The sequence below is a fragment of the Ailuropoda melanoleuca genome, chromosome 7, assembly GCF_002007445.2.
Source record: "Ailuropoda melanoleuca isolate Jingjing chromosome 7, ASM200744v2, whole genome shotgun sequence".
In the NCBI taxonomy this organism is placed as follows: domain Eukaryota; kingdom Metazoa; phylum Chordata; class Mammalia; order Carnivora; family Ursidae; genus Ailuropoda; species Ailuropoda melanoleuca.
In genome coordinates, this window is record NC_048224.1 from 137,150,198 (window position 1) to 137,169,660 (window position 19,463).

The window sequence follows — 19,463 nt, forward strand, 5'->3', positions numbered from 1 at the left end:
AAAAAATCCAAAACAACTTGGACCAAACGGAAGCATGTATTCATCTTGTAAATTAAATCCTCTAAGTTTGAGGTTTAACAGCCACGTAAGAATTTGTTCTAAAGGAAGAATGGGACTAAAGTTGCATGCCTGAGATACCGAAACCTTCTTGCTTAGTTTTCCCACCTCCCCTGCCCTGCTTGCCTCCTAAGCGCTGTGAGTCACTTAAACAAGGATCCCTCTTTCAGGCTCTGCTTCTCGGGAGCCTGACCTGAGACACATAAACACACAGACAGCCTTACCAGGGGTTTAGAGAGCTGATCGCCTAAGAAAGCAAGCACGTAGGGATGAACAGGGAAGATAAAAATCACTTCAGCCCCACCATCCACAGACAGGTACTCTGAACATGTTTAAGGCATTGCATGTCTTTTGCATGTGTGACGATGGGTGATTAACTGACAACACCAGCTCTGCTATTCCACACTAAACAACAAGGCTTAGACCCCCTCATCTGCCATCAACTTTCTTCTAAAGCGTCATTTATAAGGGCTGCATAGAATTCTATGATTTGGGAGATGGAAATAGCAATTGGGGTCACCCTACTTTCTCAGCTGTAGATAAGATTGGCTCGAAATCCCCAGGTAATAGACAGTAGAAAGTTCACTGCCCTCAGCTGGATTTCTGTAAATTACTAGGGGTGTTACTTTCTTACCATCAAACCTGACTCTATGTTCAGGCTTCCATTCAATTATTTCTCTCTTACAATCTTCTCACTGTCTCACACAAGGTCTCCTTGTCTGCACCACACTGACCTAGATCTGAATTCTAGGTATTTTCCTTAATAGAAATATCACAGAAGGCATTTGTGTGCACGACTGAAGATTTGGGGGGATGGGAGCTTCCCTTGCTGCAATGCAGACACCTTCATGCTAACGTTAGCCATCACTGCCCTTAAGACATTTCTTAGTGGAGGAATTTTTAGTTGATAAATTTATTTCTCAGCATTGATTGCTCTTCCTTCCCCTCACCTCCATTTCTGCCCTTTTTCTTTCCAGAGGAAAACAGAGTTTCTCCTTTTTATTTCCAGACACATTTCAATTTTTGGCAGTGCCCTGCCCCGGAGCTGAGCGGGGGCACTTTCTTTGAACATTCTCTGATTTAGAAGAGAATCCTTCCATTTTCCCTGCTTATTGAGGTGAGGGGGGTGGTTTTTCCATTTACATAATTCCTCTAATGTCAAATATTTAAAATGCTTCCACGCCTTTGCCAAAACAAGTTACTCTATGATAAATATGTAAATATGTTCGTGGCTCAATCTGCATTTACATTTCAAATCTTCTTATTCTAGATGCTTAGAATGAGAATTTCTATATAACATGTATGAACGCAGGCATGCTTCTTGGCAACCTTCTTTCTAGAAAAGCCGTACCACTTTATACCAACACTAGTAGCGTGCGCGAGGACCCTTGTCTTCTCTGGATGTTCTCATCCTACTTATTTTTTACCTCTCTGATATTTGAGAGCATAATCTCACTTTTTAATTGGCATTTCTTTAATTGAGACTATGTTTGACTACTTTTTCCCACGTCTGGTGGAAATATGAATTTCTTCTTTTCTGAGCTGCCCTTCAGTCTCCTGGGAGCTCTGCTTTTGAATTTAATTATTTTCTTATTAATTTTTAAGAGTTCTTTGCCTATTTAGGCCACTAACAAGCTCTTTGTCAACTGTTTTATGTTTCAGACTGTTGTGTGTCCCGGAGTTTTCAAGCCTGCAGATGGGCAACAGTTTTAAGGGGTCATCCTGTCCTTCGTACTTCCTGACTTTCTGGTGTGGTCTGTGGTCTCTGAGGCGGCTGAGGATCCCTGCTCCCCAGCCCCCGTGTATGGGCCTCCTGTTGCGTGTGGGCTGAACATACTGAGTTGTCTCCGATGAGCAGAACACGCAGAGTGATGGGGTGTCATTTCCGAGATTCAGTGACAAAACAACTGTGGCTTCTCTCCTGGGCATGCTCTCACTCTTTCTCTCTCTCTCTCTTTTCTCTCTCTCCCTCTCTCTCTCAGGGGAACCCAGAAGAAAGCTCTGTGGAGGGGTCCACATGAACGAATTGGAAGTCATCTTACCCCAAGGACCCTGGAGATGCCCGGCGTCTGCCTGACACCCTGATGGCATCCTCTTGAGTGAACATGAGTCCGAAACACCAGACTAAGTCCCTCCAGCTCCCGATCCACAGACACTGAGATAATCCGTGTTTGTTGTTTCATGCATGCTGCTGAATTTCTGGAGCAATTTGTTACGTATCAATAGATAACTAAAATCGTGGTTACCTTGGAAATCCTTAAGCTCAACATTTTTTGAAACCCACTTATCATGCATCCTAGGTCTCTTATACCCCAGAGCACATGGGAATCATTCATACCAACCAATCCTAAATCTCCTTACCCAGCCTATTCTGTTCCTTCCTGCAGAACCCACAATATAGGCTCTTTTTTTTTTTTTTAAGATTTTATTTATTCATTCGACAGAGAGAGAGACAGCCAGCAAGAGAGGGAACACAAGCAGGGGGAGTGGGAGGAAGAAGCAGGCTCCCAGCAGTGGAGCCTGACGTGGGGCTAGATCCCAGAATGCCGGGATCACTCCCTGAGCCGAAGGCAGACGCTTAATGACTGAGCCACCCAGGCGCCCCCACAATATAGGCTCTTGCCCGTGTTTTCCTCTCACTCCCTCTGCCTTCTAAAGGACCCTGGTGCTTTCCCGTGGTGCCCCGGGTGCAGGGCGTGGCATGCCCCCTCCTCCTGTGGTCTGTGAATATAATTACCCAACTAGGGGCGCCTGGCGGCTCAGTCAGTTAAGTGTCTGCCTTCAACTCAGGTCATGATCCCAGGGTCCTGAGATTGAGCCCCGCATGGGGCTCTCTGCTCAGTGGGGAGCCTACTTCTTCCTCTCACTCTGTCTGCCACTCTCCCTGCTTGTGTTCTCTCTCTCTCTGTCAAATAAATAATTAAAAGTCTTAACATATATATATAATAACCCACCTTTTCAATGAGTCCTCTCTTGATCTATTGGCCAAACAATGGATGCATAATAATAACACCTATATTTTAAAACATACTTATATGTGTGTAACTATGTACGTATACAGTTACTCTGTTACATACATGTGCATATGTATGCATGTGTGTATATGTATACACGTATGCATGCAAATGTACATGCAGTCACATATGCACAATACATATACAAAATATATATAGTTGCCCTTGCTTTTCATAAAACTACTCTGGTAAGGTTAGCTTGGACAAGGGATTATACTAACTTTCTGTATCCTCAATGCCTGTTAGGCTAACTGATTGGAAAAACTGGGAAAAAAAGAGTTTTGTAGTACATGGTATACCTTTCTAAANACTTTCTGTATCCTCAATGCCTGTTAGGCTAACTGATTGGAAAAACTGGGAAAAAAAGAGTTTTGTAGTACACGGTATACCTTTCTAAATCTTCTTTGGTGATGACAGCCCTCGTTTGCAAGCTGTATGTCTGTATTTGCATTACTCACGACATCACGAGATGCTCAGTGGACCATAGTGTGGGCGTCCGAGAAGGGCCTCACTGCTCCGGACTGGGATGTCACCTTGCCATCACTGTCTATCATTGCAGGGTTTTTCACTAGAATTTATAGTGTTTCTCTTACGGGCGGTTGCCAGTCACACCTTTGAGCTTACCATGAAACGTTAGTGCAAGCATCATTACCATCATTCAACATTTATGGGCCGTGCCACGTGAGCATGGGACCCCAAGGTACAGCCCTCGGCCAAGATCAATCAGCCCGGTGCAATATATCCTTCTGACTGTGATGAAGGCAATCTTCCACGAAAATCACATAGGTGGTAAAACTTAAAAGAGGAGATTAAAGCAAAAACATTAAAAAGAAAAAACCAACCCTGACATATTGCATTTTCCCCCAAGAAAAAATAAGCACCTAACAATGTATTTTCGACCATTTCGCTAATCCTATAGGAAATTCTCCTCTTCTATAGTTTTAATAGAGACCAAGGAGGCAAAACCAAATTAGAGATAAGGAAGGACTGAGGTTATCACTCAGGGGCAGCGAGGGACGTGACAGAGTTGAGAAAAAGCTAAATGAGGAGCCACAGCGGAGAGAAGCGGCCAGGGAAAGCGGCGGGCTGGGCAGAGACTGAATTGTCAGAGGGCGAACTGGGTGGATTCGGCCCGGGTTGAACAGGTCTCGGGATCCCAGCGGGTAGCAGTGGCCGGAAAGCGACACCTGCCACGTGGGGCGTTGGCAGGGCTGTCTTGCAAGGGGCTGAGCTGGGCCTCCTGCAACAGAGGCTCTGGGTCTGCCCAGCCCGCCCCGCTCAGCACGCACCCTCCTGCCCACCCCTGCATCAGCTGACCCACGGCGGCCCAGCATAATCGCCCGTGGAGAGCGTCACTGCCCTCTCCCTGCAGTGCCGGTGACAGGCTGGAGAGAGCTTTGGAATCCGAAAACCAGACCTTTTCTAACTGCCTCTCTAGCCAGCTGAATGGTTTTGAGCACCCGTTGACCTTGCAAGATTCATTTTATTGGAAAAATAAGATCAATAATAGGAATTCAAAGCTTACACATTAAAGAAGGTGGCTGTGAAACTGTCAAAGGAGATACTCTAAAATCTGTGAATGGAAAAGCACTACACAAGCCGAGTGAGGGAGTCTAGAGATCCACAGGGCGCGGTGGAAAATGCCATGATGGCAGCCAGGCCCGGAATCTTCCCGAACCGGAGTCTTCATTTTACCAAGACTCCCAGGTGATTCACGTGTACAGTGGGGGCTGAGACACACTCTTTTAAATCACCTTAGTAGACTGGACGACACTCACCTTACTTTCCACGCTCGAGAATTTCTTGAGCTCCTGTGCTGTTGAAATTCTTCTCAATGCATGGAGATAAACTTGCCTCCGACCAAAATTCAGGAAGAAAAACTTTTTAACATAAATGAAAAATATAAGTGATAAGTTTAGAATAAAAGTATAGCTTTATGCCTCAAATTCAGGAGTGGCAACTGGAAAGATCATACACTCTGGAATCGTGGGATTTGAGCTGGAGTCCTGGATCTTTCCCTCGTCTCACCGGGCCAATGGCTCAAGCCCAGGGAACTCACCCATCAAATGGGACAGATAATAATCCTAGTTTTCCAAGAACGCTAAGATGAAAAGACCTGTTGTATATAAAAGTGATTTGTAAGCTATCTAGTAACAGGCACACGCTGTTTCTTTTGTTTTTCCTATCTTGAAATGCTTGACCCTTTCTAAACCTGTGTAGCTTAACACGTAAAATTAGCTTCCATCATTCTCGAAACACTGTCTCCTAGACAACAAAGTTATGTGTGTCTCTAAATAAAATGCCCGCAGAAGATACGTCTCCCAGACCACAAGGACCAGAAAGGAAAGGGTGCCTTCTCCACAGCCAATAGCACACATTTATATTCTGAAAAAGGCAAATGTTGAAATAGATTATATTTGCATTCACTTTTATTGCTTAGACTGAAACAGTTGTGAGGTCCAATTCTAGTGGCCACTCATGCTCGCAATATTCTTAATCTCTTATTTATGGTAGATGCCATTCTGTACAACTTCATAACACACGGTTCTGTGCACCAATTACTCTCTCATTTTATGACTTGGCCTCTGTTTCGCTTTTGCCTTTATTTTAATCCTATCCATCTCTTTCAACTTTATAATATTTCTCCTTATAAGCTGTCTTACGCCCTTTCAGAAAGAGAAGAATACATAAAAATAATGAAATAGATACATCAGAATACTATTCATAAGCAAGTTATGTTTGAGATAAGTGTACACTATATATCTACATTATATATACACATATACATGCCTATTATACAGATTTTTAAATGCATTTTTATGATGGAAGCAAACTGAGAATCTTGAGTAATATAATAACCACACATCACAATTGTACTTGGTATTGTTAAAGACACAAGATGTTATTGTTAAAAGTCAAGTTTTGAACATTGTGTTTTCAGACATCAATAATATTTCTCCTTTTATTGTTAGCAATTTTCTAATAAAATGGGAATAAAGAACAACCACATGAAATTCTAGTGGCTAAAACAAACCCCTCTGGTCTCTAGAGATTTATTTAAAACGATGTCTCATTTTCTCTGGCAAATGTGGTCTAGTACAAAGAAAAGTCTAAAATGCCCAGAGGTGATGGCATGGACACAATGGATTTGAAACAAAGCAGAATGACTGATTACAGAGATTTCGACATTGGAACAAATGGGGTCTCAGTTCCAAACTGGCCTCCACAGTTAAGGTTTAAGCACAGTTAAGAGAGGCCTGACCTTAGTTGAGAATCCGGCCAGCCCCCAGGCAGGAGATGGTTTTCCGAGAGTCCTGTGGCTGTGAAATGTTTTCAGGAGGAACTTCTATCTGCCCCAGTCTCCTGATTACGAACGAACAGAAAGATCAAAGAATCAGAAAAAGTGGCTTTGGGAGTTTCCAGTCTTTGCTCGGCTTTCTCCCATTCTGAAATGGTACCTTTTCTTTTCCACCTCCCCTTAAGGTACCCCATGACTTTGCAACACATGGAAAAGCCATTGTGTCTTCATTTACACTGATTACAAGGGAATTCCCTGTCCTATGTTAACTCCAACTCACTCAAAATATGTTCTTTTTATTTTGGGAAGAGAAGAATGTGTTGCTAAGAAATTTCAGCTAGCATGAAAGAAAGAGTTGATTTTTTTAATAGGCAGATGATACTCTTCCTTAAGACAGTATCCACTTACAAGCAGCCTGACTCTGCACCTGCTTGCTTACTTTCATGGCTGCATAAGGAGGAAGCAGAGCCCAGAAGGAGAGCAGACTTCGAGACAGCTCTGCTGTGTCCCTTTGCTTTTCCTTCTGTGGCAGCTTTCCTAAAATGACCCTCCCTTGCTGCTCCCCCGATTCCCCTGAGGACCACTTCCTCAGATGGCCTCTCTTCTACCCGGGGCTTTCACTTCCCATTCATGCCCCCTAGCAAGCAGCGGTCACATCCCAGCGTTCCGTCCCTACTATCTCTGCTTTGGCAGTTTCTCGGATTTCTGACCTGACCTAGGGTGCAGGAAGAATAATTTCAAGTGCCTGTCTGAGCTGTCTTTGCAGGATCTGGAAAAAGATTGGATAGACCCTCGTGGAGGAGTTTCTAAGGTCACCTAAGACCCTACGATCATGGTGGAGGCGGGTTGGGGACAGGAGAACTCAAAATATTTCCAAAAAAATATAAAAAATGTTTGCCTTTTAAATTCCAGAAGAGAAATTTTGAATATAAGATGGTAATGACCAAAACAATATATCTTATTGAGCTTAGTGCAAACGCTGTAAGATTTTTTAAAAAGTTGCACAGTGCACTGGGTGTTAGAAGCAAGTAATGAATCATGGAACTTTACATCAAAAACTAGGGATGTACCGTATGGTGACTAACATAATATAATAAAAAATATTATTATAAAAAAAGCTGCAAAGTGAAACNTTACATCAAAAACTAGGGATGTACTGTATGGTGACTAACATAATATAATAAAAAATATTATTATAAAAAAAGCTGCAAAGTGAAACGAAAAGCTGTTTTGGCTACTAGAAAATTCTGTTAATTACAACAGTTTAGATGAATGTCTTACCTTGTCTAATTAGCTTGAAGTATCATAATAATTACATAATCTCTAGGTCTGTCAGATTCATCTGATTGAAAGTGTTTATTGCAGTAATAAAGTCTCTCTCTATATATGTATGTACATGATTAAGAACTGTTGGAATTGTAATAAGGTCCCATGATCACTTATCCTGGTCATCTAATCATATCTTTAAAAATATGTAGAGAACACTAATGAGAAATGACAAAGAGCCATACTGTCCTGTGTAAATGAGCAATGTAATCACGAGTAAAATACCAGTGTCAGAGCAGAAAGAACCACTGAGTTACAGCTTAAGCCGACTTCAGAAAGTTGGATGCCATCAGTTTCCGCATGATGGCACTGATCTGGGAAGAAAGTTTTACTAGAAATGAAAACAAGGCTCAGAGTCTTGGGTCAGGAAATGCGCTTCATTTTAGGTCAGCATATAAAAAGTCTGTATGAAAAGAGAGGGGTAACTGAGGGAGTAATTAAACTGGGATCAGAGTCTGTGTGGCCGTAAAGCTTGGAAGGGACTAAGCCTAAGGCAGTGAGACCCACAGGACAAGAATATAGGGCAGAACGAGGGCCTTGGGAGGAAAGGAGCTGGTGTAATTTTATGAGATATATCTGGACTGCAGAGCTCATGTGATAAACACATCCTTGGGGTCACAGGTCAAAAAGCATTATATTCACACTAGGAAAGCAATACGTCCTTTGTTTGATTAAGTGAAACATATCTCAGTGTTAAGCCCTTAGATGTTACTGAAATCGTTTAATGTAAACCGCACTTTGTAGCAGAGCTAAACATTCCTTTAGGAAGAGAATTTAGCAGAAATTCGTGATTAGCTTCTTTGCCTTGGGGGTTTTCAGTAACTCCAACCGACCTTTGCCCTATACAGACTGATTGAATCCAAAAGCAGTGAGAAGAAAAAATAATGGGTAATTATAAGTTAATGGTGAAATATACTTAGATTAAAAAATCATGCTCTAAAGTAAGAATATTTTCAAAGCAAAAATGTTGCTACACAACACAGCAGAGTTGTCAAATCACTAAGTGGAACAACCGAACTAATGTAGCATTGTGTGCTGACTATGCTCAAAGTAAAATAAAATGTTTCCAGATCATTCGAATGTTTATAAGGTTGTAAACGCTTTCATGANTGGAACAACCGAACTAATGTAGCATTGTGTGCTGACTATGCTCAAAGTAAAATAAAATGTTTCCAGATCATTTGAATGTTTATAAGGTTGTAAACGCTTTCATGAACGACTTATTTATTTATAAATAGATTTCACACCACATATGTGGTCTCAGTAGCCACTACATCTCCTATGAAGTTTCCTAAACCTCATCTTTTTGTCAGTAAGTTGTGCATGTACAAATGACAGTCATATCTCCACGGTAACTCATGTAGGTTAATATTGGCTTGCAACCTCAAGAGCTGGGGGTGGGGGCTGAATTTGCAACTGGCCTCCCATTCACAGAGGGCAAGGGGAAGCCAAAGAAAGTAGCAGACCACTCCTGATTAGTGGGTGGTAGGTGCAATAAGCAAGGGAACTTCCGTAGGGGCTCATCCTGCAAGACAAGCTGATTTCTGCTCTAGCCCGCCAGAATCTTAAAAGTTTATATAAAGGCCTTAACAATGTGGTTCAGTCACGTAACCGCCACGTGATCTCAGCAGCACATTTAAGGCTTTGTCCTGGAAAACGGCTCCACGTGTGGGAATGGTGAGTGGAATATACATTCCAAGGACAGAAGAGGGAGTTGGAATTTTCAGCTCACCGGTGCCAGCTCACAGGGCAACCTGTGCTCACCTCCTCTGCATGACCTCCTTCAACAGGGAATGGGTCCATGTAAGAGGTAAATAGCTTAAAATAGAGTGAAACTGACATGGCAAAAAAAGTGTGTACTTGGCTCTAAAGCCTGAAGAGTAGTACCCAGTACTTTTTTTGCAGAAACCAAATTCTTGCAATTTAGGGCAAATGGGAACTTGACAAATGATATAGCTCAGGTAACTTATAGCTCAGAGAATCTGATTCTGTCTTTGTCTCTCACTCATTTACAGCACAGTATCATCTTTGCAAAGACTTCTGAAGGACTGGCTACTATTGAGATGAAATTAATTTTTAGATGAGTTTGAATTAAAATTTGGAAGGCCTCAACTGCAATTATAAGATAATTGCTAGAAATCTTATCATTTGCTCTGGGTATTTTGCTATAAGATACACTCGAGGTGATTTATTTTTATTTTTTAAAGATTTTATTTAAGACAGAGAAAGAGAGAGAGCACAAGCAGACGGAGTGGCAAGCAGAGGGAGAAGTAGGCTCCCCACTGAGCAAGGAGCCTGATGCGGGGCTCAAACTGAGGACCCCAGGACCACGACCTGAGCTGAAGGCAGACGCCCAACCAAGTGAGCCACCCAGGCATCCCAAGGTGATTTATTTTTAAACTGGTTCATTCATAATGTATGATACAGACAGGGAGGTGGGGTTTTGGGGGGTCATTTAGCATTTTAGAAACTTTTACACTTCAATTGATTTTCCTCATTTCCCTTCACAACAGTCAGTGATTTGTCAAGGAAATTCTTGCAGGTGATCTGATGACAACATTAAAGAACACGTAGCAAAGATTTCTATTTCTGATCAAGAAGAAGCTGTAAAAACCAAATTTACCCTCCTGCCTAGAACAACTAAAAAGTGAGAGAAAACACAGAGAGGAAGACTGTCCAAGGTGCTGTACATTAGCAATAAAGGGCAGTGGTCCGTGAGCTTACTGCCCAGAGGAAATGTTCAGGTGCAGAGCAGGAAGGGGAACCCAGGTGGAGACACAGGCTGTGAGTCTAGGGACACCATGAGGACACCGTGCTGCCTGGAGTTCACAGGGTTCCAGGGGGGAGAGATGCACCATAAGAGAACCCCAGAAATCTGCANGGTGGAGACACAGGCTGTGAGTCTAGGGACACCATGAGGACACCGTGCTGCCTGGAGTTCACAGGGTTCCAGAGGGGGAGAGATGCACCATAAGAGAACCCCAGAAATCTGCCGGCAGTCCTCCTCAACTCTTCACATGAGTATTGATACATTCACATATGAAAAAAAGCACTGGAGGCTGGGAAGTAGCTGCTCAAAGCCTTATAGGGAGCGACTGATGGAGTTCACACAGGGCTGTTCTAGTTCCAACAGTCACAATGGGAAACCTTGTAATTTGGGGAAAGAACTTCACATGGATACACACGTAGCCCAAACACAGGGCACGGTCAGACCTAGACTGAGCGCTTCTTTTGTCCACCTGACAGCGTCAGCGTAACATCCAAAAGGATCAGACAATTTCCAAGTAACTTAACTGTGTCACAGAACAAAGCTCAATAATATTTGTAAGAATACAAAATATCTAGCGACCAGAAAGGAAAACTGCAGTGCTTATCCGATCAAAAATAACCAGGCATGCAAAGAAATACACAAATGTGTCTCGTAATAAGAAAAAATAAATGGAAACCAAACCAGATGAGAAGTCGTAGGCAAAGATGTTAAGATGGCTCCTGGAGGCCAATCTTCCATGCTTGGTATGAACACAGGGCTGTGGTCCCCTGGGAACTGATGATCATCTTTAAATTGGGGGAATGGGCGTTGTGGAAGAGCTTTGGGTGTCTACAACACTGTTATCAATCAAGGATTTCACCAGCTGTTACAGGAAATATCATCCAGGTTGCGTTCCCTATGGATTCGTGTGTGTGTGTGTGTGTGTGTGTGATTTTGCCGGAATGTTTGTATTTGAGGGAAGAGTCGACGATCGAAGACACAGTAAGGAGTTATGTTAGTTACCACCACGTTGTTGATTAGGGAAGAAAAGGGAACTCAGCTCCCACCTCCTTGTCTGTTGCCTCGTCCTTAGCTTGGACACACCTCTTCTTTAAATGATTACAAAGGCTATGTACTTCATGGGCTGGCAAATAAAAGTGAAGATTTGAGCACTAAGGTTCTCAGATATTTATATGATCTCTATGAATTGGATTCACAGGATGGTTTTGTGGCTGTGGATCACACCCTTCCCACGGCTCAAGGGAGTGTGCCTTCTCTGAGACCATGCAGCCTTCCAATATCACAAGAAAGATTCTGGAAGTCCTGAAATGTATGCGATTGGGGAAATAGATGGTGCTCTCCTGGATGACCTGCGGCGACTTGACATTAAAACTATGTCACGATCAAAAACAGAATGTGAAGGAACGTGCCACTTTGGTGCCACTGAAGTTTTTATTTCTCCTCGTTACAGGAAAGAATATATACATTTTCGGGTGGGTGGGTTCTGCACGCAGAGGAAAACATTAAGACCGTGCCTCCTGATTGTGAATGTCAACCTACCAGCTCGTTTGCTTACCTGAATCTGGATATAGCAAGGTGGACTACCCTGGTATCGGATTCTTGGGAAGACTGAAAAATACCATCAAGTCTAAGAACGAGAGCTAAACACATGCTGTTCCCATAGGTAGTCAGTTGTGTCTGGGGGAGAGAAGAGCTGGCCACGAGGAACCACGGAGCAGTCAGGTGCGCAGCAAGGATCCGTGCTATACTGAGACACCGCGAGCACCGTCCCCAAACTCGGCAGGTTACAACTGCAGGGAACTCGTGCTGGGCGAGTGGGATGAAGCGGCCGCAGGTGAGGACGGCTTTCGCAGGGGACACGGACACGCTGCAGAGAGACGTATCACTAGGTTCCCCAGCAACACAGACACGAAAGCAGTCAGAGTGGGTGCTCACAGACAGGGCGGTAGGGGCACTGTTCCCAATGGCATTCACGTTTCCCCTCTAGATTACTGCTTCTGTTCTTTGATAGACAGTGGGAACCCTGGACATAATCCTGTGAAAGGGACTGCAGGGGAATAGAAACCAGATTCCGAAGTATGGACTGCACACAATGCCACCTCACGGTCATTTTGGCCGCTAACGTTTCTCACCATAATGGTTATGGGGTAGAGATGGGAAGGGAGAAGGAAAATCCTCACCCTTCAACAAAAGTGGTGGACTTTTGGTTGCTGGGCTTGAGAAGCATCTCTGTTCAGCACTGTGTGGGGCACCCTGGCTGTTATGCACTATTGGGTCTGTCATAGTAACTGTCCTCCCGGTAAGCGCTTCCTCTAACCTTCCTTCACGAAAGCACTGCTCTCCGGCAACTCTCTTTTACTGGTTAGTACTGTGATGCCAATTTTTCTAGCCACATGATTGAATTCCTTTTAACTGTTTAAAGGAGCACAGGGCTTAAATAATTATTAAAAAAAGATGCAAGTTCAGAAACTGTGCCTTTGACATTTTATGATTTTCTGAAGACCATGGTTAAGATCCAAACTGAGTAATGGATTTTCTGGATTCTTTTCAGATCAATATATTTAAATCTATTTGGGGCTGATTGACTTAACTTATTGCAGCCTTCAGTCTCTCCATCAAGAAAAGAATTGACCTTTAAGATCTTCTTCAGAACCGTCATTCTGTCTTTTCACGAAATATCAAAATTTCCTTGAGGTATGGAACTGACGCTGTCATTATGTAAAATTCCAAATTAAAATACCTGTCCCCCCTACTGCAGATACAGGAGGAAGTATCTTAACAAGACACAGGGTTTGAGCCAGTGCTTTAAGCATTTGTAGGACTTACGAAAATGTTCTAAATGTTCCACTTTTTTCAGTTTTCACCATAAAATTGTAAAGCTCATTTACTTCTGAAATATAGACATGTATGGCTCACTGAAGCTTCCGCTCCACCCTACAGATTCAGAGAGGCATCCGGAACCCGCTGCGACAGGTAACTTTTAAATCCGTTAGGAATGGCCATGGGGCGCCTGGGTGGCTCAGTCAGTCTGCCTTTGGCTCAGGTCATGATCTCAGGGTCCTGGGAGGGAGCCCCCCCATCCGGCTCCCTGCTCAGTGGGGAGTCTGCTTCTCCCTCTCCTTCTAGGCCTCTCTCTTTATTTAAAGATAAATAAAATCTTTTAAAAAAATCCTTTAGGAACATCCTGGGTCTCCTGCCTATTCAAAAATCTGGACTATAACAGCAGAACAGTAATTGCAGAATAGATATTTCAAACCACCAGCTTCAAACATCTCAGGAGCCTGTATTTTTCACACCTTATGTCTGTTTAGTTTGACTGAGTAGTTCCATACCCGAAACTCACATACAACACTCAGGCAAAGGTGGGTTTGTTTTTCAGGATTGACCTGTATGCGTGTTGCAGTTACTAATTTAAAATATATGGAATATTTAACAGGGTTTTTGTAAAGAACTGGGATTTGTTGTACTATGGTAGTTTGTATGTATTTACTTATTTTTAAAGATTTATTGATTTACTTTATTTTATTTTTATTTATTTATTTTTTAAAAGATTTTATTTATTTATTTGACAGAGATAGAGATAGCCAGCGAGAGAGGGAACACAAGCAGGGGTAGTGGGAGAGGAAGAAGCAGGCTCATAGCAGAGGAGCCTGATATGGGGCTCGAACCCATAACACCGGGATCACGCCCTGAGCTGAAGGCAGACGCTTAACCGCTGTGCCACCCAGGCGCCCCTATTGATTTATTTTAGAGAGAGACAGAGAGTGAGTTGGACGAGGGGCAGAGGGAGAGAATCTCAAGCAGACTCACTGTTGAGCCGGGAGCCCAACGCGGGGCTCAGCCTTCTGACCTGTGAGATCATGACCTGAGCAGGAAACCGAGAGTCAGACACCTAACTGACTATTAAAGCACAGTATTTGTAATTAACGCGTCTCATTCTTTTGAAAAAATATGCAAACTGTTAGATGCATCATGAGAGCTTTCTGAACTCTGAAGATAAAATAAACGTACTGCAGTTCAGTTAGACTACCTTTTTGTGGCTGTTTATGAATCCTTGATTATACAACAGGTGTTGGCAGAAGCACGGCTGGTTGGTTTCTCATTCCATCAACTCCTTGGTGAAAGCTTTGTGTTAACATTTGTTGAACTAAGATGCTTGCCTTTGGCTCATGTCTGCTCTAACTAGTAAAACTAGTTAAGTCTATCTGGTAAAGCTAGCTAACTAGTAAACTCTAGTAAAACTATAACTTACCACGTTATTGTGTTTTTAATCATTTGGGCACATTTAATTCAATGTGTCTGATACAGGCTAGAGCAAATACTTAACCAAATTTAAATTTAAAATAAATAGCAATTAATTATGCACACATCGAGTGCTGGTACATGTTGAGTGTTTATGTGTGTTTAAATAAAAAATATGAATGAAAAGTTAGAGGAAGTGTATGTTTCAAGGAAAATTATCTAACAAACTATTTTCAGTATTAAAGAAAACTGGATTTTTAGCCCCCTTTTTTCAACATTAATTAGTGATTTGCATCTTGAAGAACTTCTGTCAATGACAAGGCCTTATGGGTTTTAAGCAAAGCATAGACCATCTGAGCAGGTGATGAATAGGAGCCTATGGCTTTAACCAATGACTTCACTTGTCCGAGAGGAGGGTGGCGTTTCTATACCAACAGACTCCGAACTAAATAAATGTTTCCACTTTGAGAATTAGCCAACTGTTGTTCTTTTCTGGCGTTTGTGCACTAATCACCGATTACATTTATCTTGCAAATAAGTGACTGGTAACCTAAAGATACCATGGAGGTATCTCTGTGGCTTTGGTATTATTTAATAGATGGTCTGGAGTAAAAAAAAGAAAAAGGGATGTCAATTTGTCTCTTATGATTTGCATATTTTTCTAAGTAAAGATCCTTTTGTGCAGCAACAGGCATACTATTCAGATACACTTTTCCATAAGAGATTACAGTGAGTGAGATGACCTTCTTTACACTTCCTAATGGGATGAGCAAATCAGATGTAGCCAGCCTTTAAGCCATAGCCCTATTTCTATGCCCTATGACTTTAGTCCATATATGGAATATATGGAAGAATACCGATGTAAAATTCTTTTTTTTTATGTAAAGTTCTTATAATTTATGAACGCTTGAGATAATGCAAATTGTCCAAACACCCCAATTAAAATGCAGAGATTGTAACATTGGATAAAAAAACAAGACCTCATTATATGGTTTCCATACAAATCTGTTGGTTTGCACACTCGGAAGCCTCCCGGGTAAAATGTGGAACTGGCTCCCATACCGAGAGGGCAAGGAGGGACCAAGAAAGAGACCGGCCACTCCAGCTGGGCAGGTGGATGTGTAATAAACGAAGCTTCACGTATGAGGCTGGTCTTGGGCTGTGGCCAACTAAGTCGTTCTCTGCACCTGCCCACCAGAACCTAAAGTTTACACAGAGGCTTCCCTGCGTGCAGTCACGCCGACCATCTGGGTGACGTTAACAGCAGCCTGCTCACTCAGGGCCATGCCGTGAAAATGCCTCCCGCTGTGGGAACGATGGGAAGCATGCACTTTCCAAGATCAGGGGAGGGTGAGGAGCCTGATCGGCCTCGGCGGCTCACAGGTCACTTGGTGGTCACGTCCTCCCCACGCCCACCTCCAGCACAATCACACTTTAGATACAAGGATCCAAACTGCTTAAAAGTGGAGAGATGAGATGCCTTGCTAATGCGCATCAGAAGAACGCTGGAGTGGCTCCAGCAATCTCACGGAGAGTAAACTTCATCTCAGGGATTAGTACTAGGGGTAAAGAAGATTGTTTCAAAATGGTCACGGGATCAATAACAATTCTACACATTATGCACTGAGAACAGAAATCCTGAACACGTGAAGTGAAGACTGACAGAACTGCAAGGAGGAATACAGAAGTTCACGGTTACAGTGGGGGATGGTGACACCCCTCCCTCAGTAACGGATAGGATAGTGTCTTCATCGGTTTGGGTTGCTATGACCAATGACCCTAGGCCGGGTGGCTTACCAACAACACAAACTTATTTCTCCGTTCTGGAAGCTGGTGGTCTGACATCAGGGTCTGACACCGGGTTACAGGAGACTGTCTTCTCACTGTGTCCTCACAGGGGAGAGAGCAGACAAGCAAGCTCTCTGTCTCTTCTCGTAAGGGCACCAATCCCTTTGGTGGGGGCTCCACCCTTGTGACCTAATCACCTCCCAAATGCCCCTCCTTCTAACACCATCACACTGGGGGTGAGGATCTCAACATACTAATTTTCGGGGTACACAAACCTTCAGTCCATAGCAAATAGATAAAATGGACTTTTATATGAATTGTAAACCAGGGGTTAAAACTGTGTAGAGATTTAGAAAATGATATTATGTTCCTCAGTAATACATACGAAATTCTCCATTTACTGGCTCTTACCAACACTTTAGGGACATGACTAATCTGGACACGCGTGTCTCTGTTCCCCAAACTATTAAGAATTAGCACTTTATTTCTGTGTTTAAATTTCCAGGTCATTTGAGAAAGGTGTATCAGCGGAACAGTAGATTATGAGGGTGGTAAAGCACAAGGAACTCGCTAAACACACTCTTGCATAAGATGAAGCTTAATAATTGATGTTCTGAAAAGTGAAGAAAACTTTAATGCAGGATGTGCACGTAGCCAGGTTCTGTGGGGTTTTTATTTAAGACGTTCTTTTACTAGCATGTACCTCATGGGGCTGCCGAGCTGGGTACTGCCTGCTTCTGTGCTCGCAAAGTAATTACTATTCTAGCATCAGATATCTCCATGTAAACAGGGCGCTCGCCAAAGGCAGACCAGCATTTATATCTGACTTTAAAGAGGAAAGTTACCTTCGGGAACTGAACCAATATTGACATTCTTAATAATATATTGCCTATATCCTTGGATGGCAGAATTATTTTTTAAAACCTTATCAAAGTCAGTTGTGTATTTGAAGCCCACGGTGGTGACAGATGTGGCAGAATGGGATGGGAAGAGCTGGAATACAAACAGGATTCTGTTCATGATTTCTGGGTTTTTCTTTGCCTATTTTTCTTTGGCTTTCTTCTTATAAGGCACTAATGTGGACACTTAGATATACAACAGATAGAAACATATATCAAATACATAACCTATATTTCAGAAATATAAGCACTTTAGTGATACCGTCCATAAACTCTCCTACTGAATCCATATTAGCACGTTAGCTGACACCTCTTGTTTGATGTCTATAGACTTTCAAGTGCTGTTTTTCAGGGGCGTGATCTTGGTTTGGCTCAGGTCATGATCTCAGCATGCCGGGCTGGAGCCCCGCATTGGCTCTGCACTCAGTATGGAGTCTGCTTGAGATTCTCTCCCTCTCCCTTCCCCTCTCTGTTCTCTCTCTCTCTAAAATAAATAAGTAAAACCTTCAAAAAAAGGAAAAGTCCTGGTTACCAGAGCTAATTTTGGTAGAGTAAATTTGTGCAAGTTTCTTCTACATAGAAATCTTACTATATAGAGAAAAATGGAATGTTTTCACATAAAATGCAACACAATAAATATAGAAATGGGTAACAGTCCTGACAGCACATTGCTATTTCTTGGTGCCAGTGTATAAAATATCAAATAACAATTAGGCGTTGAAATATTTATTTTACTTTTAATTCAGAACCATTCTTACTAGTCCATATTATCCTTAGTACTATTGTTGAATTAGTTTGATAAAGTCAATGACCCTTTAAATTATTTTTGTAAGAATCAAATCTGACTTGAGACTACATTCTTGTCCCATTATGCATGGAAAACATCTCCATTATCATCTCACAGTATATAATGTAAGCTAATTCATTGACTTGATCCCATCCTAACATTTACAAAATGTATCTCAAGTCACAGAAAAATATGAAATATAAATGAAAATTAATATAGGATCTCAGAATCATCATTTAATCCATTCCTGAACATGCAGTGTATAACGTCATTTTAGTATGAAATTTTGCATTTCATGCAGAAAACTCCAGATTCTCTATTTTTCATATACCCATGTATCACGTTTTATTTAGATGAGAATAATCTGAATGATTATAAACTCATTTGAATAAAGTTATTGCGTGTTATATACAAGACCCTTTGCTGTTATATATTATAAAGTGTGTATGTGTGTGCGTGTATCACATTAACCCCAGAATTAATATAGCCTACAGCTCTCATGGCAAAACGTGGACAGTGAAATATGTTTACAGGGCAAGCAGGAACACAATTTTGGGGGGTGGGTGTGGAATTCTATTCTGTCATGAAAATTGCAACAGAGAGCAGATCCCTAGAGAAAGGCTTGAGCTTGCCCATGCTTATCTTGTCCCACGCTAAAATTCGTATTTTGGAAAATTCAGGACAATCTCAGAGGCACTCAAGTACCAGGGCAGCAAGGACTGTATGGCCTCTGTATCTTTAAAAGGGCCACTCGTCTCATCTGGTGACAACTGCCACAGTCCCCGCGATGGCCTTTGTTCTGGTCGGACTGCCAAGGGGGATGCCCGCTCCAAGTCACAACTCCTGGCCACAGCGAACAGGACCCGCGTCGCGTCCACCTCCTTCCCCTAAGGCTCCCTCGCTTCTTGCAGGAGTCAGGAAGGAAAAGTTGGACGAGTGAGCCCCTTACTTAGATTGCCAGCAAAGCGAGAGGCGGGAGAACCCGAAGGGGAGGATCGGAGGAGCAGGAAGAGGAGAGAGAGGCGCGGTCTCAGCGCGTGAAAGCGTGGGAAGGAGGGAGGCAGGAGACCTGGAGCGACCACCCTGGCCCAAGTGCAGGGAGGCGGGCTCCCCATCCTGGCCAAGGCAGGAGCCGCGGGACAGCCAGAAGCGGAGCGAGGGGAGGCAGGCGGCGCCCCCGAGACCTGGAGCCGAGCCCGGCGGCCTGAGGGGCGCGCGGGGAGGGGCGAGTGTGGCCGCGGGTCCCGGAGGCGGGCCGAGCGAGCACAGCCCACCGGGCTCC